At 38.7% G+C, this 24,625-nt stretch overlaps 1 protein-coding gene across 10 annotated transcripts in view; it reads left to right on the top strand.

Annotated features, from left to right (window-relative positions):
* SOX5 (SRY-box transcription factor 5) overlaps positions 1–24,625 on the top strand; it is a 1,099,609-nt gene that overhangs the window by 196,568 nt on the left and 878,416 nt on the right. For 9 of the 10 annotated variants that reach the window (XM_043441163.1, XM_043441162.1, XM_043441157.1 and 6 more), the window contains one exon: positions 10,416–10,492. The gene's annotated coding sequence lies outside the window, so the exon portion shown is untranslated. Of the gene's footprint in view, positions 1–10,397; positions 10,493–24,625 lie in introns of all 10 variants that reach the window. The other variant, XM_043441164.1, reaches the window with a different exon arrangement.

The raw sequence follows: 24,625 nt of genomic DNA, 5'->3' as shown, positions 1-24,625 counted from the left end.
GGCAGAGGAGTATAAGTGGTCATCTTTCTTACCAACCCTTAAAAAAGTGATGTTCTACCATTCATAGACATTTAAAAAAAAAAGTGATGTTCTTGGTTGCTTTGTTGAGTGAGCTAATGTGTAACTTTCAACAGTATGTGAAGAAGTGGATCTGATTTGCTTTGAGAAGGTATAAAGAAAAAAAAGATTTTTATGGCAATTTGAGTAATCTAAATAAGGAAATGGGCTTCCCTGGGTGGCTCAGATAGTAGAGAATCTACCTGCAGTGCAGGAGACCCCGGTTCGATCCCTGGGTTGAGAAAATCCCCTGGAGAAGGGAATGGCAACACACTCCAGTGTTCTTGCCTAAAGATTTCCATGGACAGAGGAGCCTAGAGATCTACAGTGCATGGGGGTAGCAAAGAGTCAGACATGACTGAGCCACTGACACACAATAGGAAAATAATCTGATATGATATTGCAATAATTTTGGGACACATCTAATTAGGTCAAATTTTATCACTTCTACTCTAATGTACAAAGAAAATGGAGCTGTTTCCATAATGTATGCTTGCTCCTGAGTCCCAACCCTACTGTGCAGATTGAAAGGTAATAAAAAGCAAACTTGATATAGCATGAAATAACTCAGTGTCTTTACTATCAAATCATCTGTTTGTTAATTTGATCTTTGTTTCCCTGTCCAGGCCCAGGAGTGGGGTAGGGTGAGAGGGGCACCGTGGGTGTAAAATGTAAGGCCACCTTCCTCTCAGATGGAAACCCTGTGTTAACATGACCCCGAGAAGGATGACTGCTCACATCTGTGCTGTCCCCTGCCACCCCACTCCAGCCCCACTAAAAACAAAAACAAATCCTTGGGGAAATTGTGTATCATTGCAGCTGGTAGGGGTGTGTGGAGCATCACACGGTCACATGTATGCATGCTGGCCCTGGCGTTGTCCCCTGTATCCTTCTTGGCATCTTCCCTTGGCCACTGTGGGCCTCTGTCCTTGCTGATGCAATTAGCCCCACCTGGATATGAGCCGGAGCAGCTGCTGCGGGCCTCCCGTGGCCTTCAGCTTGAGGTTCCTCTTCCTTTCCCCATCCCCAGGGCTTTCCCCATCCTCCTCTGTGTTGTACTGTGTTGTGTGTGTTGGGACTGGGGAAGATGGAACAGAGCTCAGACATTTTGAGGTTCCTCGCTCCTACACCCTCTGTTTTTTCATTTCTCCCTCACCAGGTTCGATGGCTGTCAGACTTCCAAGAAGGATTCCCTGAGAGGTTTGTGTCCACTCCTGTCCCCTCCCCAGCAAGTAATGTCTGTGAAAGATGACTGACAGCCCATAGACCCTTGGGTGCCTTTTGTCCAGCTGATATTCTCCAGCCCCACCTCCTTATAGGTTAAATGCCGTGATACAGGAGAGCCTGGCCTGCCTCTGAGCTCTGACCCTGTCCTTGCTCATGATGTTTCTTCTCTCCCTCTCTAGATACACGAGAGTTCCCATACTATCTGTCTTTGCTTAGGATCTACATTTTGCTTTTGCATTTTCACTGGGAATGTTTTCGAAATCTTGAAACTGCTTCTCACTTTCAAATTCTCTCATTCAATATTGTGGTCTCACTAGGTAAGCTGATTCACAGCCCCTATATTCTAACTAGTATCTGATCTCCCAGGTTGCATTCTGGAGGGTCACCTCTGGGCTGAGTGCCCAGGAACTCACCTCTGGGCTGAGTGCCCAGGAACTCATAACTGAGATGGAGAGTTCGAGAGAAAGGAGTAGTTATCACACAGTAGACCTAAGATATATGGGTAGTGCAGGTTAGTCCTCACTTCCAAGCCTGGTTCTTGCTCTCAATTTAGAACACTCTCCCTCCATGGGGTATATATTCTGTAGATTCTGCCCCACAGAAGGGATTAGGTCTAGTGTCAGCTTCTCCCAAGAGGACCTAACCATTCATAATCTCTGAGTGAGTGCTCAGATGCTCAGTCATGTCCAAGTCTTTGCAACCCCATGGACTGTAGCCTGCCAGGCTGTCCATGGGAGTTTCCAGGCAAAAATACTGGAGTGGGTAGTCATACCCTCCTCCAGGGGATCTTCCCAACCCAGAAACTGAACCCAGGTCTCCTGCATTGCAGGCAGATTCTTTACTGTCTGAGTCACCAGAGAAGCCCTAAAATATTTAGTGTATTCGTGAACTAATGACTTTATCTTGAAAATAATTGAAATTGTTCATTTTCAGTAAAGGTACACCATAAGATTTGTGTTTTATAAAAAATAATGTGGCAGCGTTATAGTAAATGAATGAAAAGGGAATGAGACAGGGAGCAATTGTAGCAGCATGTTTTACAAAGACTCTGAGAGTCTTTTTAAGTGACCCCCAATCTCACTTCAGATACTTAGAGATTCTGTGTCTTCTGCACTGAGCATATGTTGGTTTCCCACATAAGCCTCAAGAAGGTACAGTCACTGCCTACTCCTACCCTTAAAATGGCCCAAGAAAATTTGGAGATAATTCACAGCATATTTAAGAGTTACCTTCTCAACACCTTCCATATAGGAGATAGAGAGTTGAGTTTTCCAAATGATCTATTGAAAAGACAATGTATACATTTTTGTCTTAGTCCATATGGGGTGCTATAACAAAAATATCATAAACTGGGTGGCTTGACACAACAGAAATTTATTTCTCACACTTTGGAGGCTGGGAAGCCCATGATCATGGCACCAGCACAGTTAGTGTCTGGTGAGAGCCTGCTTCCTAAATTTTTCTCTTTTCATTGTGCCCTCATCTGGTGGAAGGAGACAGATGGGGAGCTCTTTGGGGTATCTTCGATAAGATTACTAACCCCATTCATGATGGTTCTACTCTCATGAACTAAGCACCTCCCTGAAGCCCTACTTCCTAATACTGTTACATTGGATATTAGGTTTCACCATATGAATTTTGGGAAGGACACAAATATTCAGTCTGTAGCATATGACATAGTACCTTTTTTTGGGTTTCTTATTCAGAGTGCATCTGTGACTTTTCAGTACTGGTAATGGTAACTGGGATTTATATGATTAACGAAACCTAGCACATAGCTGATACTGTTTTCAGAGTGAAAGACTGAAGAGCAGTCAATAGAATACCTACAGAATCCTCAGTTCCTGCGGCAGAAACGCAGGACTCTCTAGTTGCAGCAAGCGGGCTTCTCTAGTTGTGGTACAGGGGCTTAGTTGCCCCATAGCATGTAGGATCTTCATTCCCTGATCAGGAACCAAACCCATGCCCCCTGCATTGAAAGGTGGATTTGTAACCACTGGGCCACCAGGGAAGTCCCTCTAGACCAAGATTTAAAAGATTTATGTGACCAGGTTAGACCCATGCAGATAATCTCCCTGTTTTACAGTCAACTGTGTTATATAATACAACCTGTTCATGGGAATAAAACCCATCATATTCACAGTTCTGGATATTATGCCAAGAAATGTGTTCACAAGTTGAGGGGAATTTGGGGACCATTTTAAAATTCTGCCTACCAAACTGATATTTGAAAAAAAGAAAAAAGAAAAAGATTGTAAATAGCCTCTTGAGTACTGTGTTTAGGAGATGCAAAAGGAGCATGTGATTTAATTAATATTTTGTTTAAAACCAGTGTACCTCTTTTTTTTTTTTTAACCAGTGTACCTCTTAAGTTAACTTTCTAATATCTGAACTTAACAGAGCTACTATTACTGATCTTTAGAAATTTTACTTGTATGGGACTCATTTATTTCTAAATAGTATTGCTGTTCATGTAACTAAAACAAACAGAATATTTCTCTGTCTATTACTGGAGTAGGATTTTATTGTTTGTACATGGAAAAATAAACCAAAATATAATCTATACATAAACACCATCAATTTAAAGTGATTTTCACTGTTAAATGGGGGTTTTGTTAAGTTTACTTGAGTGGTAAAATAAGATATCTTTCAAAGCTTTGGGGCTTTCTAGATCTAAAGAAAGAAAATGTGAAAGTTTAACCAACTGTACATTTAGTCAGCTACAGAGTTCCAAGGAGTCCTCCACACAGGACCACCCTCATTTTTGACACCAAATGCACGTTTGAGGGTTTTCCAAAACCACACTCAGGTTTGAAAACTCTCTGGAAGTACTCACAGAATTCAGTGAAAGCTGTTATAGTCATGGTTACAGCTTATTACAGGGAAAAGATACAGCCAAGGAAAAGCGGTCTATAAATGCTGAATCTGAGGCTAGAAGACCCAACCACAGAGCTTTCATTGTCCTACTCTCTGGAGGCAGGACGTGTTACTCTCAGAGCATTGACCCGTGACAGTAAGCATGGAGCATTGCCAAAAAGAGAAACTCATTGAGCCTTTGGTGTCCAGAGTTTTTACTGGGATTTGATCACATACCTCTCGTGGGGCTGACAGTCTATGGACATCAGTGCTGGGCTAATACCTTCAGTCTCCAAGTAGTTTTGGAGGCAAAATTGATACCACATGACCCATAGCTCCCATCATAGAATCACATTATTAGATTATTTTGTGCTTAGTCGCTTAGTTGTATCTCACTCTTCGTGACCCCATGGACTAAATCTTGCCAGGCTCCTCTGCGCATGGAATTTTCCAGGTAAGAATATTAGAGTGGGTTGTCATTTCTTCCTCCAGGGGATCTTCCCGACTCAGGACTCAAACCTGTGTCTCTTGGGTCTCCTGCATTGGCAGGCAGGTTCTTTACCACTAGCACCACCTGAGAGGCCCCATGGCCAAATCCCTCAGGCAAGCAAAGACATTCCTGTCCTACAGGACATTTTCAGGTCCTAGAGATCACTTCCCTAATAGCCAAAGGAAAGTCCCTCTCTGTGGGTGAGGTTAGCTGTTCATAATGGCGGTGGGGGGAGGCGGGGGAGGAAAGAATACAAATAGTACTTTATAATTACTTCTTGAGGGCTCACTGTATGTCAGGCAGTGTGTATGCATTGTTTCTTTCGATCCTTTGAATATCATTAAAAAGTCACTAAGTTTGTCTTTGTTTTAAAGGCAAACTGGTATGTGGAAAGATTAGTGCCTTATCCAAAACCTTGTAAGTAGTCATCGGTGGAAACAAGATTTGAAAATGTGTCAGTGCAGTTCAGTCACTCCGTCACATCTGACTCTTTGCGACCCCATGAATCACAGCACGCCAGGCCTCCCTGTCTATCACCAAATTCCAGAGTTTACTCAAACTGATGTCCATTGAGTCAGTGATGCGATCCAACAATCTCATCCTCTGTCCTCCCCTTCTCCTCTTGCCTTCAGTCTTTCCCAGCATCAGGGTCTTTTCAAATGAGTCAGCTCTTTGCATCAGGTGGCCAAAGTATTGGAATTTCAGCTTCAACATCAGTCCTTCCAATGAATATTCAGGACTGATTTCATTTAGGATTGATTGGTTGGATCTCCTTGCAGTCCAAGGGACTCTCAAGAGTCTTCTCCAACAACATAGTTCAAAAGCATCAATTCTTCGGTGCTCAGCTTTCTTTATAGTCCAACTCTCAACATCCATACATGACTACTGGAAAAACCATGGCCTTGACTAGATGGACCTTTGTTGGCAAAGTAACATCTCTGCTTTTTAATAAGCTGTCTAGATTGGTCATAACTTTTCTCCCGAGGGGTAAGCATCTTTTAACTTCCTGGCTGCAGTCTCCATCTGCAGTGATTTTGGAGCCCCAAAAAATAAAGTCTGCCACTGTTTCCACTATTTCTCCATCTATTTGTCATCAAGTGATGGGACCCGATGCCATGATCTTAGTTTTCTGAATGTTGAGTTTTAGGCCAACGTTTTCACTCTCCTCTTTCACTTTCATCTAGAGCTTCTCTAGTTCTTCTTCACTTTCTGCCTTAAAGGTGGTGTCATTTGCATATCTGAGGTTATTGATATTTCTCCCAGCAATCTTGATTCCAGCTAGTGCTTCATCCAGTCCAGCGTTTCTCATGATGTACTCTGTATATAAGTTAAATAAGCAGGGTGACAATATACAGCCTTGACGTACTCCTTTTCCTATTTGGAACCAGTCTGTTGTTCCACGTCCAGTTCTAACTGTTGCTTCCTGACCTGCATACGGGTTTCTCAAGAGGCAGATCAGGTGGTCTGGTATTCCCATCTCTTTAAGAATTTCCCACAGTTTACTGTGATCCACACAGTCAAAGGCTTTGGCATAGTCAATAAAGCAGAGGTAGATATTTTTCTGGAACTCTTTTGCTTTTTCAATGATCCAGTGGATGTTGGCAATTTGATCTCTGGTTCCTCTGCCTTTTCTAAATCCAGCTTGAACATCTGGAAGTTCACAGTTCACATATTGCTGAAGCCTGGCTTGGAGAATTTTGAGCATTACCTTACAAACATGTGAGATGAGTGCAATTGTGCGGTAGTTTGAGCATTCTTTGGCATTGCCTTTCTTAGGGCTTGGAATGAAAACTGACCTTTTCTAGTCCTGTGGCCACTGCTGAGTTTTCCAGATTTTCTGGCATAGTGAGTGCAGCACTTTCACCGTATCATCTGGGATTTGAAATAGCTCAACTGGAATTCCAACAACTCCACTCGCTTTGTTCGTAGTGGTGCTTCCTAAGGCCCACTTCACTTCCAGGGTGTTTGGCTCTAGGTGAGTGATCATACCACATGATTATCTATGTTGTGAAGATCTTTTTTGTACAGTTCTTCTGTGTATTCTTGCCACCTCTTCTTACTATCTTCTGCCTCTGGTAAGTCCATACTATTTCTGTCCTTTATTGAGCCCATCTTTGCATGAAATGTTCCCTTGGTATCTCTAATTTTCTTGAAGAGATCTCTAGCCTTTCCCATTCTATTGTTTTCCTCTATTTCTTTGCACTGATCACTGAGGAAGGCTTTCTTATCTCTCCTTGCTGTTCTTTGGAACTCTGCATTCAGATGGGTATATCTTTCCTTTTCTCCTTCGCTTTTTGCTTCTCTTCTTTTCACAGCTATTTGTAAGGCCTCCTCAGTCAGCCATCTTGCTTTTTTGCATTTCTTTTTGTTGGGGATGGTCTTGATCCCTGTATCCTGTACAATGTTATGAACCTCCGTCCATAGTTCATCAGGCACTCTGTCTATCAGATCTAGTCCTTTAAATCTATTTCTCACTTCCCCCGTATAATCATTAGGGATTTGATTTAGGTCATACCTGAATGGTCTAGTGGTTTTCCCTACTTTCTTCAATTTAAGTCTGAATTTGGCAATAAGGAGTTCATGATGTGAGCCACAGTCAGCTCCTGGTCTTGTTTTTGCTGACTGTATAGAGCTTCTCCATCTTTGGCTGCAAAGAATATAATCAGTCTGATTTTGGTGTTGACCATCTGGTGATGTCCATGTGTAGAGTCTTCTCTTGTGTTGTTGGAACATATGTCAGTGTAACTCTGATGTACATGATCTCAAACACTGGGCTGTATGGCCTCCACCGAAACCAGAGACAATGAAAATATGTAATGGAATAAGCATTTAGAAGGGGCTTCCCTGGTGACTCATGGTAAAAAATCCACCTGCCAATGCAGGAGTCACGGGAGACTCCGGTTCAATCCCTGGGTTGAGAAGATCCCCTGGAGGAGGAAATGGCAAGCCACTCCGGTATTCTTGCCTGGGAGATTCCAGAACAGAGGAGACTGGCAGGCTATACTCCATGGGGTCACAAAAGAGTTGGCCGAGACTTAGCAACTAAACAACAACAACAAAGCATTTAGAAACAATTATTTTTGAGAATTGATTTTCAGGAAGTTATAATTCAAACATATAAGAATATATGCATGCAAAAGACAGAAATATAGATCATTGGAACAGAATAGAAAGCCCAGAGATAAATCCACGAACCTATGGACACCTTATCTTCGACAAAGGAGGCAAGGCTATACAATGGAAAAAAGACAACCTCTTTAACAAGTGGTGCTGGGAAAACTGGTCAACCACTTGTAAAAGAATGAAACTAGAACACCTTCTAACACCATACACAAAAATAAACTCAAAATGGATTAAAGATCTAAATGTAAGACCAGAAACTATAAAACTCCTAGAGGAGAACATAGGCAAAATACTCTCTGACATAAATCACAGCAGGATCCTCTATGACCCACCTCCCAGAATACTGGAAATAAAAGCAAAAATAAACAAATGGGACCTAATGAAACTTAAAAGCTTTTGCACTACAAAGGAAACTATAAGCAAGGTGAAAAGACAGCCCTCAGAATGGAAGAAAATAATAGCAAACAAAGCAACAGACAAAGGATTAATCTCAAAAATATACAAGCAACTCCTGCAGCTCAATTCCAGAAAAATAAATGACCCAATCAAAAAATGGGCCAAAGAACTAAACAGACATTTCTCCAAAGAAGACATACAGATGACTAACAAACACATGAAAAGATGCTCAACATCACTCATTATCAGAGAAATACAGATCAAAACCACACGAGGTACCATTACACGCCAGTCAGGATGACTGCTATCCAAAAGTCTACAAGCAATAAATGCTGGAGAGGGTGTGGAGAGAAGGGAACCCTCTTACACTGTTGGTGGGAATGCAAACTAGTACAGCCACTATGGAAAACAGTGTGGAGATTTCTTAAAAAACTGGAAATAGAACTGCCATATGACCCAGCAATCCCACTCCTGGTCATACACACCGAGGAAACTAGATCTGAAAGAGACACCTGCACCCCAATGTTCATCGCAGAACTATTAATAATAGCCAGGACATGGAAGCAACCTAGATGCCCATCAGCAGACAAATGGATAAGGAAGCTGTGGTACATATGCACAATGGAATATTACTCAGCCATTAAAAAGAATTCATTTGAATCAGTTCTAATGAGATGGATGAAGCTGGAGCCCATTATACAGAGTGAAGTAAGCCAGAAAGATAAAGACCAATACAGTATACTAACACATGTATATGGAATTTAAAAAGATGGTAACGATAACCCTATATGCAAAACAGAAAAAGAGACACAGATGTACAGAACAGACTTTTGGACTCTGTGGGAGAAGGCAAGGGTGGGATATTCTGAGAGAATAGCATTGAAACAAGTATACTATCAAGGGTGAAACTGATCACCAGCCCAGGTTGGATGCAAGAGACAAGTGCTCAGGGCTGGTGCACTGGGAAGACCCAGAGGCATCGGGTGGGGAGGGAGGCGGGAGGGGGGATCGGGATGGGGAACACATGTAAATCCATGGCTGATTCATGTTAATGTATGGCAAAAACCACTACAATATTGTAAAGTAATTAGCCTCCAACTAATAAAAATAAATGAAAAAAAAAAAAAAGAATATATGCATGCATACTTTCCCTGGTGGCTCAGACAGTAAAGAATCTGCCTGCAATGCAGGAGACCTGGGTTTGATTCCTGGATTGGGAAGATCCCCTGGAGAAGGGAACAGCTTCCCCACTCCAGTATTCTTGCCTGGAGAATTCCATGGACAGAGGAGCCTGGCAGGCTACAGTCCATGGGGTTGCAACAAGTCAGACAGAGCTGAGTGACTTTCACTTTCACTTTTTCAGTTACTCAGTCATGTCTGACTCTTTGTAGCCGCATGGACCATAGCCCACCAGACTTCTCTGTCCATGGGATTTTACAGGCCAGAATATTGGCGTGGGTTGCCATTTCCTCCTCCAGGTGATCTTCCTGACCAAGAGATTGAACCCGAGTCTCCTGTGTCTCCCCCGCTGGCAAGCGGATTCTTTAACCGCTGAGCCACACTGGAAGCCTTAAGTGTGTATGTTGTTGTTGTTGTTCAGTCACCAAGTTGTGTCCAACTCTTTGTTACCCCATGGACTGCAGCTCATCAGGCATCTGTGTCCCTCACCATCTCCCGCAGTTTGCCCAAGTTTATGTCCATTGAATTGGTGGTGCCCTTCAATCATCTCATCCTCTGATACCCTCTTCTCCTTCTGTCCTCAATCTTTCCCAGTCTCAGAGTCTTTTCCAGTGAGTCAGCTCTTCACATCAGGTGGCCAAAGTATTGGAGCTTCAGCTTCAGTATCAGTCCTTCCAGTGAATATTCAGGACTGATTTCCTTTAGGATTGACTGGTTTGATCTATTTGCAGTCCACGGGTCTCTCAAGAATGTTCTCCAGCACCACAGTTCAAAAGCATCAATTCTTTGGCACTCAGCCTTCTTTATAGTCCAGCTCTCATGCATACATACATTCATACATGCATACATATATATGTTTATATATGAAGTATGTATGCTCATACATTCTGCTACTTTAATAATATATACTGCTCATATACTCATAATGTTCTCATATATCGAAACTTTAATAATATAGAATATAGAGGAAGAGGTTAGGTGGATAGATTGGTTGCTTTATTGAATTCATACCATCCAGGTGGATTCTAGTCATCACTGTATCATTTAATTCATTCAAACACATTTACAGGTATACATTGTATCTCAGGTGCTGTGCTGGCCACCTGTGACCCAAAGATGATGATAAGGATGTTCCTGCCAACAAGGAGCTAGCAGTCCACAGGGGTATGTAAACTGCTTGTTTTTTCTTATTTTGATTATTATCTGTTTTTAAAGCAGAATACAGAGCACTCAATATGTAAGAAATATGTTGCACAGAAATTTTGCAAGCATTTGAAACAATTTTTTTTGGAATGGATGAGCTGATGCTAAAGAAAGTTGCAATTTGGAGATTGTTGTTCATATAACCAAATCAAATAATTAAGGTTCACTCTTTGGTAGATTCTATAATGATAGGATAGATTAAAAAGAAACAGTGACTCTAGAAAAAAACAAAGCACTGAGTTTTGTGTGTGTTACCTACTCGTGGTAGTAAATGATGACAAATGAATCACAAGTAGTAACGGGGTACATTGCCTTTTTTTTTTTTTTGTAGTGGTTTTTATCATACATTGACATGAATCAGCCATGGATTTACATGTGTTCCCCACATTGCCTTTTTGCACTTAGAACCTTGACTACTGTTTTTTTATTGGTTACTTTAGTGCTAATTGTTATCTTTCATTTTCTCCTTCATTGATTTCTCCAACTGAACAAAGTATTTATTGGGATTAAAAGTAGGACTCCTTATTTAGTTAACATTGATGTTTTGGCAAATATACATGTTATTTAAGTAATTTTATTTGATATAGTTTTAATAGTCTATGCTTACAATAAGCCATGAAGTTTGCTGGGCGTAGTCCTGAAAAACTAAATACAGTAATTAGTAATTAGTACTAAATATAAATAAGAAATATTATATTCTAATGATACTTTATATATTTCATAAGGTTACTGCAGAGGAATGGTATTAGAAAATAAAATAATAAATTTAAGTGAACCTGATGCCCAGTAGTTCATACTGATGCCTTACAACTGTATAACAATATATTTGGGCATATTTAATAAATATATTAATATTCTATTTAGATTAAATATTGTAACTGCTGAGAGTGCAGTTGTGATCATCTAAAAATGTGAGCAAACCATGAAAGAACATGTCCTTTTTCTTAGCAATATGATTTTAATTTTTAAAACATTTAATTTCATAAACCATATCTATCATCTTTAGATAGATAAATGTTGTGGCAATTTTTTGAATGAACCTCTTGGTTCCCTAAAGAAATTATGGACACACTATAAATTTACAAATGAAAGGCCATTTATCAGAATTATAAATATGAGTGGTTCCTGTGCTGATGCCCATGCAAACTTAAAGTGGTTTAATATCTATCAGCTTTTGTGTATACTTAGTTCAGTGAAAGAATATAGATATTGTCACACTTGCATGGTGTCATAACATTGGCAAAGTAGTGAGAGTGACGTGCAATATTTTTTGAATATCATGGCATTTTCTTGAATTACTGCTGGCAAGAGAACATAAATCCACCTTAATAATGGATATTCCAAAGATGTTTATTAATCTATTCATTTAATCTAAAATACTCACTCTTGGCATTTATAGAGCCAGTTCAAAGGAAGTGGTAAGTGCTACTAAACCCCAGCAGTTACTTTGAGGGGCTCCATAATTATGTCAGCTAAGTTTGGTTGAAATGGAGATCAAAATGCATGAAAATCTTTTCCTCCTAATCTATGCTATAGATATTTGCTTGACTAAAATGTATTTTCTTGTATGTGTGTAATCAGAATTTTGATTTGCTCCATCATTGATGAAACTTACTATATGGCTCTCTACTTGAATCTTCAGTTTTTAAAATTTGTTCCCCTTGTTCCCTCACTGTCTATCTGTCTCTGTCTGTCTGTCTCTCTCAGTCTGTCTGTCTCTCTTTTTTTCTCTCCCTGTCCCTCTCTCCTGAAAAGTAATCTTGTACTGTGCAAACTTTGACTGAAAAGGACTGGAAAACTGACTGAATTCCTGTGTACCAAAATTAGAACTAGTATATGGCACATGATTTTGACAATAGGTAATGAGATGAATGACAGGTAGGATGAACAGAATGAAGAATACAGAGAGGGGAATTTACCTTAGGTAGAAAAGGTCAGAGAATGCCAGTAACATTTAAGTTGAAGAAGTCAGCTATGCTAATTTGTGGAGTAAGATGGTATGAGTGTGCATGTGTGTGTGTTATTTATTAAAGTACAGAAAATCTATTTATAAATATGTTATCATTCTTTCATAATTAAAAAAATAAAGAAATTATTGTATTTCCTTAAAAAATGAAAGAAAATATGGGCACAGATCTAACTTCTGGATTAAAATACTGTAAACAAGACTCATTTTTTCTCTATCTCTGAGGTTCCACTAATGTAGCCCCAGTCTCTGGCTTCATTTGGGAGCAGGATGGTGGCAGCAGCAGAGCTTCAGCTATAACATCCTCTCAGGCTTCAGATCAAACAAGAAAAAGAGAGACTCTTTCCCAGAAGACCTATCAAAATCTGTTTGTACTAATTCGTGTTGGTTAGATCACAGAATCATCCTATGCATCTCTTTTGGGCTTCCCTGGTGGCTCAGGGGTAAAGAATCTGCCTGCCAATGCAGGAGTGATCCCTGGATCAGGAAGATCCCAGGGAGAAGGAAATGACAACCACTCTAGTATTCTTCTTGGGAGAATTCCATGGACAGAGGAGCCTGGTGGGTTAACAGTCCATGGGGTTGCAGAGTCAGAAATGACTTAGCCTCTAAACAGTAACAGCATCTCTCTTGGAGGAGGAGATAGAGTCAGCTTCATCATTTTCCATGAATTAGGCATTAAGGTTGAATTACAGAGGAAAATGGGGTCCTGTTCACAGAAAGAGGGTGCATGGATGCTGGGTAGTCAAACAGAATGATTGGCTGTAGGAAAAATCACAATGGTGTGTATATTCTACACATAATTCATATAATTACATGAAAATTTACATATAATTCCAAAAACCTATAGATTTAATAGCAATATATGGACTCCAGGTTAAGATATTCTGAAAGTAACACTGAATCAATACCTTCTAGAACCAAAATACCCCTCAAAACCCAACACTGAGATCCATAGCCATATAGGAAAATTTGTTGTTTCTGGCATTTCCTGAATAAAGGAACAAAATTTACTTATTTTGTGTATACTCAATCCTTAGCTAATTGTTTAAATGATGTTATCAAGTTAGAAATGGAAAAGAAGTTATATTTTCTTATTAGCTAAAGTGGAAATGTAGTACGTCAGCCTGAAGCTATTTCTTTAGCTATTATTTTGTAGAAGGAAAAGAGGAAAAATCTTTTACTCAAGTTAAGAACTTCCTACTGGCAATGTTAGGTTTCCATTAGGAAAAAAAGAACATTTTCGATGTTGAATCAACAATTTTTTATTGTTTTGGGAGTCTTTGTTTACATGTATCATAAATCCTTTCAGTATAGTCAGTTCAGTTGAAAAATGTTAACCAGGTCTATAAAGTATTTTTGATAATTGACCCCAAATCCTTTGTGAGTTGCTGATTTCTTTTCTTTCTAGTCATATTTTTTAGAACATCTTGGTGAAGTGTCAGTTATTTCCTTAAAATTTATTTTACTAGAAAAATCTAGAGAGAACTGGTGAAAAATATAGGTAGGTCAATCATAGGACACACCAGTACTTTAAAAATGCTTACATAATCATTGTCTATTTTTCATTAATACTGGGAAGAAAACAACTTGTAAGAATGCAGAGACTACAGTGGCAGCAACCCAGATGGGAGACGCAATTATGCTTTATTTTTACATAGTTTTCTCAGTGTATTGACAAGAAGAAGGGGTTAGCCTGGATTTTTAAATTGCTTCACTGAGCACAAGAGTTTTTCTTCTCAAGGAATCAAAAATAGGAAAGAATTCCGAGATCACCAGATAATTTTAGAGAATAAACATGTTAACTGAAGAAAAGTTCTCTGTCTTCCCTTTTGTCTCTTTACACAAGCAAAACCCTCTGAAGTTTGAACACCCTTCCTCATGAATGGATAAGCTTTTTAACTGAAATCTGCTTATGACTGAAGTAAGTTGTCACTGCTCCTTGTTAAGTTTAATACTCTCAGTCGTGAAGAAGTGCATTATATTTTCCCCTACCAATTAATACTAGTGAAATACAGCTGTTTGGGAGGGTGCCCAGTGTTCAGAATCTTTCTACAAAGGCCATAGTGTATCTGCCTTTCCAGATTAGCATGTTATTTTTAAAACCCTTCTCCTGGAAACCTCAGTTTACCATCAGTTCTTATTTCAATTCAGAAGCTTGTAGATCAGTTACCACTCTCTCTCTCTCTCTCTATGGTTTTTGTTTTGCTTTGCTTTCTAGATTACAACCTATCTACACAGTGTCAATTATCTGTGAACACGAAACAGCAGGTAGTTCATTCAGTGTAAACTAGTTTATAGATTTTCTGGCTATACATTTGTCTCTGTTTTTCAGATTCAGTTTTCATTTTAATTATAGAGAAATTAGTCATTAATAGATTTGGAGAAATGAAGTTTTTTTTCCTAAAGGAATAAACATTTTTACATTTAATAAAAATGTTACTCTTCCATTTTGGCTAAAACAAATCAATGGTTATTTTTAAGGTTGTGAGTTAAGGCAGGAAGAAACTATGACTGCTGTAATCCTTTCTAAAGACAGAGATAGAGAAGCAGATTTCTGCTAGAGAAATTCACGTTGTGTTTTTCTTATATAATGTCCAATTCAGTTGTGTAGGTGTGAAGTTTCAGATAAGATTAAATACTTTTACAGATGTGAACAGTCAAAACATTCCATATTATTTATTTGAAGGACTTTTTAGAGAGAAGGAATGGGTTTTAATTCAAGACCCTAAAGTATAGATTTCTGTAGACTGCTTGTCTGAAAGGGATAAGCTAGGGAGTGAACAGAGGGAGAAAAATCTGCATACATATTTGCTTTTCACTTTAGGACTCTTGATTGCTTTCGTCACTGAGAGGGATTTTTCTCCAACTAGGAGTGAAAGAGACAAAGCAGGTAATCTACATGCTCTTTCTCAGGTTTTCTCTCAGTGCCTGTAGATGAAAACATGTCAGACAACTGGTCAAATAGGGCCTAAAGTGTTCTGTGTTTATTTGTTGTAATTCCATTCTTTACTGAGAAGGAAATAAAAGAAAGCTTGAAGTTGATGACAGACTTGGTATCTTGCCACATTTCTAGCTCAGTTCATGGACGGCTCTCTACTTCAGAGAAGGTTAATATTTTCCAGAGATGTTCCATAGGTCTTCTAAATCATACTACAGACACCTGCTCCTTTATATGGGTATGTTATCTGCCTAGGATGAATCAGAGTTGGTTGGGTTTTTTTTCTTTCTTTTTTTTTTTTTTTTAGTGTGCTTCCTTTCAAAAACCTCATTAATCTCAGTGTGCAGAATTTAGGGGGAAAGTCATGTTTTGCTAGTTGACACTGTTTAATGTAAATGATTTATGATTGTTCCTTATGTATACACAATAGGCACTTTATAAATTGGATTGTTCTAGGAGTAACACGATACATAAATGTTATTGCTATAAATTCTGAAGTTGGCTATATATTTTTGTATCATGTAACCAGCTGACTTATAAATGCTGACTATTCCAACCTGCACTTTCTACTCAATATTGTAAGTGGTGACTTAGGTAAGCCTCACAGAGATATACACGGAGGCACTCAGACCGTGGAAGATCAGGACACCCTGGCATCTCTCCAGCGTGACTTATGGCTATCTTCCAGGGGTGATGGCAGAAAAAAGGAGTGAGAGGGGAAAGTGAAACTGTATGTAGCAAAAAAAAAAAAAAAGAAGCTAAATTATAACTAATTTTTGCCCAGTAAAATCAAGAAACAAGTGAGAGAGAGAAGGGGAAAAAGGGGAAAAAGCAGAGAAAATAGCAGAAAAGAATTAGTAAAACTAACTCAGAAAATCTAGGTAGACATCGTTTCACCAGTAAATTTTTCAATATTTAGATGATAGTAGGTAAAGATAAAGATAAGAATAGAATAGAAACTATTTGTATGTATATACTTTTGTAATAGTATATTTATATGACGTGGTGGTGCTAAGTGGTAAAGAACCTGCCTGCCAATGCAGGAGGCATAAGACACATCAATTTGATCCCTGGGTCAGGAAGATCTCCTGGAGGAGGGCATGGCAACCCACTCCAGTATTCTTGCCTGGCCTGGCAGGCCACAGTCCATAGGGTTACACAAAGTTGGACATGACTCAAGTGACTTGGCACAATAGAATTAATAGTATTTAATTACATTTTTGTTTTTTGCATTTGTGTGAGGAATGGAGTTTTGCAAATCATTTGGTTTTTACTGGTGGAGCAGGACATTTTATTATGTATATAATGCTGTTATATTAATAGCCCTTATTTTTTCACCTTGATAACTTGCTGTGATTTTCTGAGATCCTAAAGAATTTGAAAAAGTCTCTGAATAACTGGTCATATTAGATCCAAGTAATTGTTAAATACCAAAGTCATTTAAAATGCTGAGTTAGAAGGAAAGAGTAACATATAACTGACCGGCCAGATTCACGGCAATTTTCTGCTACTCTTGGTTATTAACGCTACCTGATCACACAGTCCTGGCATCAGAGCTGATTTGAATTGTTCTATGCCCTCATTTGTGTAAAGAAGAACTGGGCTGTGAAGAATTCTATTGTGTTGATAATGTCCATTCTGACAGTGATTTTATAGTCCATTTCATAGGGTGTTTTGGCTGATTCCCTTTCCACATGCCCTCCTAAGTATTAATGTCTACACAATTGATCTGGTTACCCATATAGTCAGCCCAAATCAGCTGTTACAGTAGCTGAAAATATTGATACAAGAGCAGTAATTTTATTTTATTATTTTTTTTTTAAGAGCAGTAATTTTAAAACCTAGAGGTTCCTCTCCTGCCCAAAAGGACTCAGTCTCATCAGGCAATCCTCAAGTGAAAAGATTTTGAGACTTGAAACCACTGTATATGTGTGGGTGTGTGTGACTTGTAATAACAAACATGATTTATTTGGTTGTTACGGAGAAGGAAACATCCTAATGTGTTCCTCTTTAATCTGTAATATACTTTGAATTATCATACTTTCTGGAGTTATCCTGGTGCATGCATGGAAAGAATATACCTATGCACGTATCTCTATATTTGTAGGCACTATAGTCAAAACAACTTATTTGCCTAGCTGGCTTAGCTGCAAAGCTGACTTACCCTTACCCACCCACTAGCAAACTCCCTGGGGAAATAGGGCAGAAAGGTCAGATAGAAGCAGTAAAGCCAATGATCTTTTACCAAAAAAAGTTCTTTTAAGAAGTTCTCGGTGCCATGGTTCACCTTCTGGAAGGGAGATCACTTCATCCCTTGCCCATCCCTACGTCATCAGTGGTAGTCTTGGACTCGTTGTAGAAGAAAGCCCGTGTCTGCCGTGCCACTGCAGTATACTCAGGTAAGCCAAATTGAAACCCCAAAGAGACTGCCCTACAGACTAGCCTAGGGGATGATGCTACTGCTGATAGAAGGCTTTATAAACCTCAGTTAACTTATCCTGTAGACTTTCGCCACCAATGAAATGTCTGCATCTTCTTACAGGAGCTTACATTTAAATGCAAGCTTTCCTGATTTAAATACACACACACAGATGTAAAATCAGAAAAACTCCATCACTTTTTATAAGTTACAGAATGTTATAACAACTGTCATTTACTGAGGACTTTTCGTTTTGCCAGATTTTGTTCTTGATCTTTGCATGTAGTATCTAATTTAAGCTTCCTAAGTACCTCGTGAAGTAGGTACTTGTATACTCATTTTTCAGCTGAGGGAATTGAGAGAAATTGAGTAATTTACTATGACTCAACAGCTTGTAAGAGGTGGCGCCAATTTTTAAACCCAGGTGGAGTAACCCCATGGCTGAAGCACACACTCTACTAGGTTTATTTGTAGGCAGTATGCAGTGCTTTGTGCATGAAGAGAATGCAAGGTGACCATCGTTAGTAGGAAATAAAATTTGAGTGTTTTTCCCTGTATTCATGGTCACTATGTATCTCTCTCAGACACTGTTGTGACCCATGGCAAACCTTATTTGAGACAGCTGCTCAAACCGAGGGTAATACTTTATGGCCATAGAAGAGAGACGAATGTATTGATTAATATGAGGATCTGCCCTAAAGACCTTGCTTTCACTGTTACCGCCGTAAACGGGGAGCTAATGAACCATAGATGTTAGCATGTCATCAGTGTCTTGCAGTTTTGTCATCCTGGGTAGTCACCATCAAGAGGACAAAGTGCCCTCTATGAATATGTATTTAGTACTAGATATGGCAATTTATTCTTTTGAAGAGCACTTTATCATTTTGGTTTTGATAAATAGGCAAGCAATAATCAGTAGTTAGGAGTTTCAGGCTAAAATGGATGCCATTATTAATGATTTAACAACTTTTCCTGTGAATTCCATGTGTGTCCCCGGGACTGGATCATGATACCCAGTGCTACATATATTCAGCTTTTAGAAAAGCTCTTGTGCTATGAAGCCTTTGGTTGTCAGAAGGGTGCTAGTTACTAATTTCCAAAGTCTGAATATGTAAAATAAAGTCATCGCACAAAAAACCTAGGAGACTGCATAGGTTAGAACATTTGTTTAAACTAATATAGAATTAGCTTTTTCAGTTCCAGCTCCCTCTTTCCTATCTGTATTTGCCTTGCTAATAAGACCTTACTTATTCCTGTTCAGTTACTTTATGTCATAATACTTTTTCATTTTGGATTGTTTTCTTTATGATTTGAGTAGACCTTCCTAGTTACATAGAGAGCTTCTATGATGATAATAGAACATAAAGGCTGTTCAGTAAATAAGGATGATGACAATAGGGAAGTTTAACCCAAACTGGCAAAATAGCACAAAATTCTATTACATTTTGAAATCTGGTCTTCACAGATATTTTTCTCTGCCTGAAACATGCGTGCCAGTTCTATTTATATAAGGGAATAGTGACATCCTGTGTGTGCTAGACTAATTGCCTCTGTAATTATCCTATTTCAGAAGGGAGTTACCTAGAAATAAAATATCATTGAGCACTGAAAGAAACAATTTTATTTCAAAGCAAACCTCTAACCAAAAGATGTGGACAAAACAAAAAGATTCTGTCTTACTCCTCTTATTTTCTCAGCATCCTCTTTCTTCTCTCTTTTTCTCTTCCTTCTTTTTCTTGTCCTTGCAATTCTACTAGTTCTCTCCATTTTTCACTCCCCTACTTTTGTTTTTCATATCATATGGTATAAAGATCTAGTGTTATTATGAGTAAATATTTTTAAAATAAAATTGAGGAAAGATGTAAGTGTGGTAAAAAGAGATCGTCTTTTTGTTTCACTGCATTTCAAATGTCTTTTTTGGTCAAGGGGAGGATATGCATAGAATCATTTTGGTGTTTTAGAGACTGAGGACAAAAGTTTTAGCCTTTTTTTAATCCCTTGATCAAATATATGAATTAAATTTAGAAAAAGGTTTTGGAGTATGGCAAAAGTGGAGTTTCTTTTGACTTTTAAAACCAGAAGAAATTACTGGAAGGCAATATATTATAGTAGAAAGAGTGCAATGTTGGGGATCAGAATTATTCATATATCACCCCAGATGTATGGTTAAGGAAGAACAAGAAGAGTAATTTTCCCCAAAGTACTCTTCCCAACATTTTAAAGGGTAATATATTAATATGTTGCCAAGACATTTGAGAAAATAGTGGGAGAAAACAAGAGAAGAGGCACACGTAGGAGAAATTAGAAATTAGTCAAAAAATCCTATTGCATATGTCCTAACTTACCCATGAAACCCATGCAAGACCCAGTTCTCAGCGCTTCTCCCCCACCAGCCTCATTCATAATTTGCCACCTTATAATCACAATGGCATTTTTGAATCAGACATTTAAGACTTTTTCATGAGATAGCAAATGCTATAATTTGTATATTTTTTCAAGCCAGGTAACTCAGTTTGAATTTTGCGTGTGATACTAACTCGAAAGAGCTAAGTTATGACCACTACTGAGAAGAATTTTCTTGTGAAATATTTGTGAGTTTTAAGCCAAAATAAACACAATCACTGCATTATATAATGAGTGCTGAGCAAAGAATAGAAATGATTTGGAGCTTCAAAGCAGGGTGGACTTGGATTCCTCAACTTTCAGAGTAATCTTTCAGTGCCTCAATTTCTTTATCTGTGATGTGGGGATAAAATTTCTCTCTTAAAAGGTAATTGTGGGGCTTGAGTGAAGAAATATTCATGCAGCACCTTGTGCTGCGCTTATAAATAAATGCTTAATGAATAGTAGCTAATGTTTCAGGCAACTTTTGATAAAGCAAAAGGATTTGGATACCAAATAGTTTATTGTAAAAGAATTTAATCTCATTTGGTGAAAGTATTCTGCAAGTGGATTTTCTGAATGACTTATCTTTACATTTTTCTAATCTTTACTATAGTAACCTTTCACTTCTATGGATAATTTATACTAGCAATAACTGGATTACAATTTTTGGAAGATGGTGCAAGGGTATTTTTGAAAGTATTATTTCTTGGGAAAAATATGAAGCAAAGAGGAGACAGAAACACTGCAGGGAGATTTACTCACCTCTGTGATTAATCCTGTAATCACTGATGGTGGTCATATTGCAAAAGAGGGGCAGTAAAAAAAAAGTAAAACGAAACCCTCAGCTCTACAAAAATTGTCGTTTGGTCATGCTTGTTTTGGCAATTGTGCTAATTGAATATGGTATCTATGATCATTGGGGTGTCCAGCAACTTTATACAAGTCTTCTTTCTTATTGGTGGTCTTCAATGAGATAAGGAATTAATATCAATCAGAAATTCAGAAAATCTTCCTCAGAAGATTCAGATTCATTCACTACTTATCATCACAGGATGATTCACTTACCCATTCAACAGATATTTATTGGGAACACATTACATGCAGCCTACTGGGTTCTTGAAAATATATTCATGAACAAACTAGTCAAAGCACAAGGCCTCACAGATTTTATGGCCTAACAGACAACATACGTAAGAACAACAGCAACAAAAACACAAGGAATTACAGTAAAATACGTAAGTCTTGGAGAGGAAATTTTTTGATCTTTTAGCGAGACTGTGTTGTGAATTTCTCAGTGTGGGTGGTGGGGGTAGGGCTGCTTTCTTCGTTCTTTGAATTTCCATCACATTTTATTTCTAGCTCCACTTGGAAATAGTTTCCACCTGTGTTCTACTTACTTATAAGTGTGGCATCTCTTCTAGACTGCAAGTACCTTGGGAACCAGACAGGAGATGTGGGATTGTCCTCAGCATCTTTCAGAGAATATACACTTGAGCACTGCATGGAGTAGGTACTGGATAAATGCAGTTAAAAGAATGAAGCAAAGAAAAAGTCTTAGAGGTTAACTTCTATTATTCTTTTTGTTTCAAATTCTTGAATATTTCACCTTGAAATTTTTTCTTCATGTTAATGGTGGTGAAAAAGAGGTAAATAATCAATTGAAAGTCGCTTTCTCTCCTTTAATGCCTCCCTCTTAGCTACTATTCTCTCAAAATTTAATCTACAGCATCCACCGCTGGAAGAAGTTAATTATTAATTTGTAAGGTTTTCAAAGTTTGCTGAACAGAAAAGTCTAGTTGCCACATGCAAATAATAGTGGCAGAAGCTTCTATTATTTGTGGTCGGGCATGTATTGGGGATGTCAGAAACCTGATCAACCTTTTTTCTATCACTGGACCTGGCAAGAGAATTAGGGTTAAATCAGTGTCAGGTTAATGAGTATCTAGTTTTAAAAAGTTGAAACTCTTGGTTGGTTCTGAGAAAGAAACCTTTAACCAGGTTCAGGATTCTTTTGCCCTTGCTTAAGTGAAAGCACTCTAAAAAATAAAACTGAATGCTGGCAGCTTTTAAAAAGTAGGAAGATAATCAGCCCCTTCCAGAGATCCAGCCATAGCTTAAGAAGATTCACTATTAAAAATGATAAAGGATTTCGGCAAAAAGACGGAAGCTCTTGCATATTCTTCTGGAAGGAAGGGAGCTTCACTTAGATTGAGAGACCTGCGAGCTGGGCTGTAATTTAGTAAGCTGACAGGAGGAGTGAAGTATCTCCTCAATATCTGTGTTTGGCAGGAGAGATGAATGCATACATCAGGAAACAATGTTTAAGTGTTTTATTTCCTTATTTCAGCCTGTCAAACTGTCAGTATAGTTAATGGCCACCAAGAGAGAAAGAGAGAGAGAGGGAGGAGGAGGAACAGAGAGAAACAAAGGTACTATGGAATCTGAAGAGAAAGAAACCAGGAAAGCATTTGCATGTTTCTGTGGCATAATGGTCAGTCAGACGAAAATAGCTCACCATATTCATCTGTCTACTAAAGCCAGATGTGGCAGTCCCTACCTACTGTCCCCACGCCTTTTTCATGCAGCTCTCCAAGACCTGTGTAACTGCCTCACTTAACTTTGATTTTCATGACTCCTTTCCCCAAAGTCTAGGATGATTATCAATACCTAAGGGATTGTTTCCTGTTACACTGGTTGTCGTTGTTGAATTTTGCTCAGTTTTCCAAGTTACTATCATTTGTATTCTTTATAAAATCTGGTACTCATGAATGTTCATTCTTGCCTATAAAATATCCATTTTTTTATACTTTTGAGTGCTTTATAATCCTCAAAGAATAAATTGGACTTATTTGGACCTACTGTATCTTTATTAAAAGAAAAAAAAAACCCAAACACTTAAAAGTAAAATACCAAAATTAAACATTTACTCTTAGGAGTATTGAACTATTTTAAGCTTCTAGAAGAATCTTAATACAGCCAAGGGATTATTGTTTTATAAAAGGGAGATATTTATATTGGATCACTTTTTGTACTGGAAATAATTTCTTTCTCCACAGAAATTAAGAAGCCTCTTATCATTCACATGTACCTCAAAATGAATTTAAAATCTTGGAGTTCACTCCAGTGATGAATACTTTTCATAACGAACACTTTTAGTTGTCTTACTAAACTGGAAGCATTTACTTAGGGGAAAAAAGCAATTTGTTTTTTAAATATCAGTTTAAAAATCTTATAAAATGGCCTAAGGAAAGCTGGTGTGTGCCTGTGTGCTAAGTTGCTTCATTTGTGTCCTCCTCTTTGTGACCCCATGGACTATAGCCTGTCCGGTTCCTCTGTTCACGGGATTTTCCTGGCAAGAACAATGGAGTGAGTTGCCATGCCCTCCTCCAGGGGATCTTCATGACTCAGAGATTGAACTGGTGTCTCTTGTGTCTCCTGCATTGGTAGGTGAGTTCTGTCTCACTAGTACCACCTGAGACGCCCCCAAGGAGAGCTGATATGGGATACCTGGTGTATTTACGGGGTACTGAATCTGGTCAATCATCAAGTCACTTGGAAGGCATTTAAAAGTACAGATCCTTAGGTCACTCCAGGTTGACTGGAAAAGCTAAGGAGTGGGGCCAAGCGTGTGCGTGTATAAGATCCTTCCCCTGCTCCCAACCCCCAGCCCCCTAGTGATGTGGGCTGTCAGCCAGGCTAGGAGCCACACTGTCCCTGTCAGAGGAAGAAAGCTTCTCTGGTTCTCACTAGACTTCTGGCTGCTTTCTAACATTATCATTCACTCACTGAGTAAATTGCAAGCTTTGAGGGACCATGTTTTTCAACTGTATACTGTTTATTAATATATGGCCTTTTCCAGCTTTAAAGTCCTGTAACTTCATTCCATGAATGAAGCTTTAACAATTTTTAAGCTTAAAAACCAAATCAAAATAACAGACATGAGTTATTAGTTTTTATCTTTACAGTTAATAGAAGTAAGCAAACAATACTTTTCCTCAGTGGCTCAGCAGTAAAGAGTCTGCCTGCAATGCAGGAGCTCCAGGAGATGCGGGTTCAATACCTGAGTTGGGAAGATCCCCTGGAGGAAAAAAAGGCAACCCACTTCAGGATTCTTGCCTGAAAAACCCCACGGGCAGAAGAGCCTGCTGGGCTACAGTCTATGGTGTTGCCAAGAGTCGGACATAACTGAGTGACTGAGCACACATACTCACAAACAAACAATAAGACAGAGTCAGAGATTCTCCTCTTTCACCCTGAGTTTGATTTATGAGTTTTTGATTAGACCTTTCTTTTCATGGTATCAATCATGAAAATGAAAGAAAATTCCCCCGCTGTCCTTTAGACCTTCAAATGCAAAACTGAACTCTTCTTCATCCACCCAAA

This window comes from Cervus canadensis, chromosome 21 (genome assembly GCF_019320065.1).
Source record: "Cervus canadensis isolate Bull #8, Minnesota chromosome 21, ASM1932006v1, whole genome shotgun sequence".
Classification (NCBI taxonomy): domain Eukaryota; kingdom Metazoa; phylum Chordata; class Mammalia; order Artiodactyla; family Cervidae; genus Cervus; species Cervus canadensis.
Note: the sequence above shows the minus strand (reverse complement) of the source record. Positions and strands in the feature narration are given on the sequence as shown.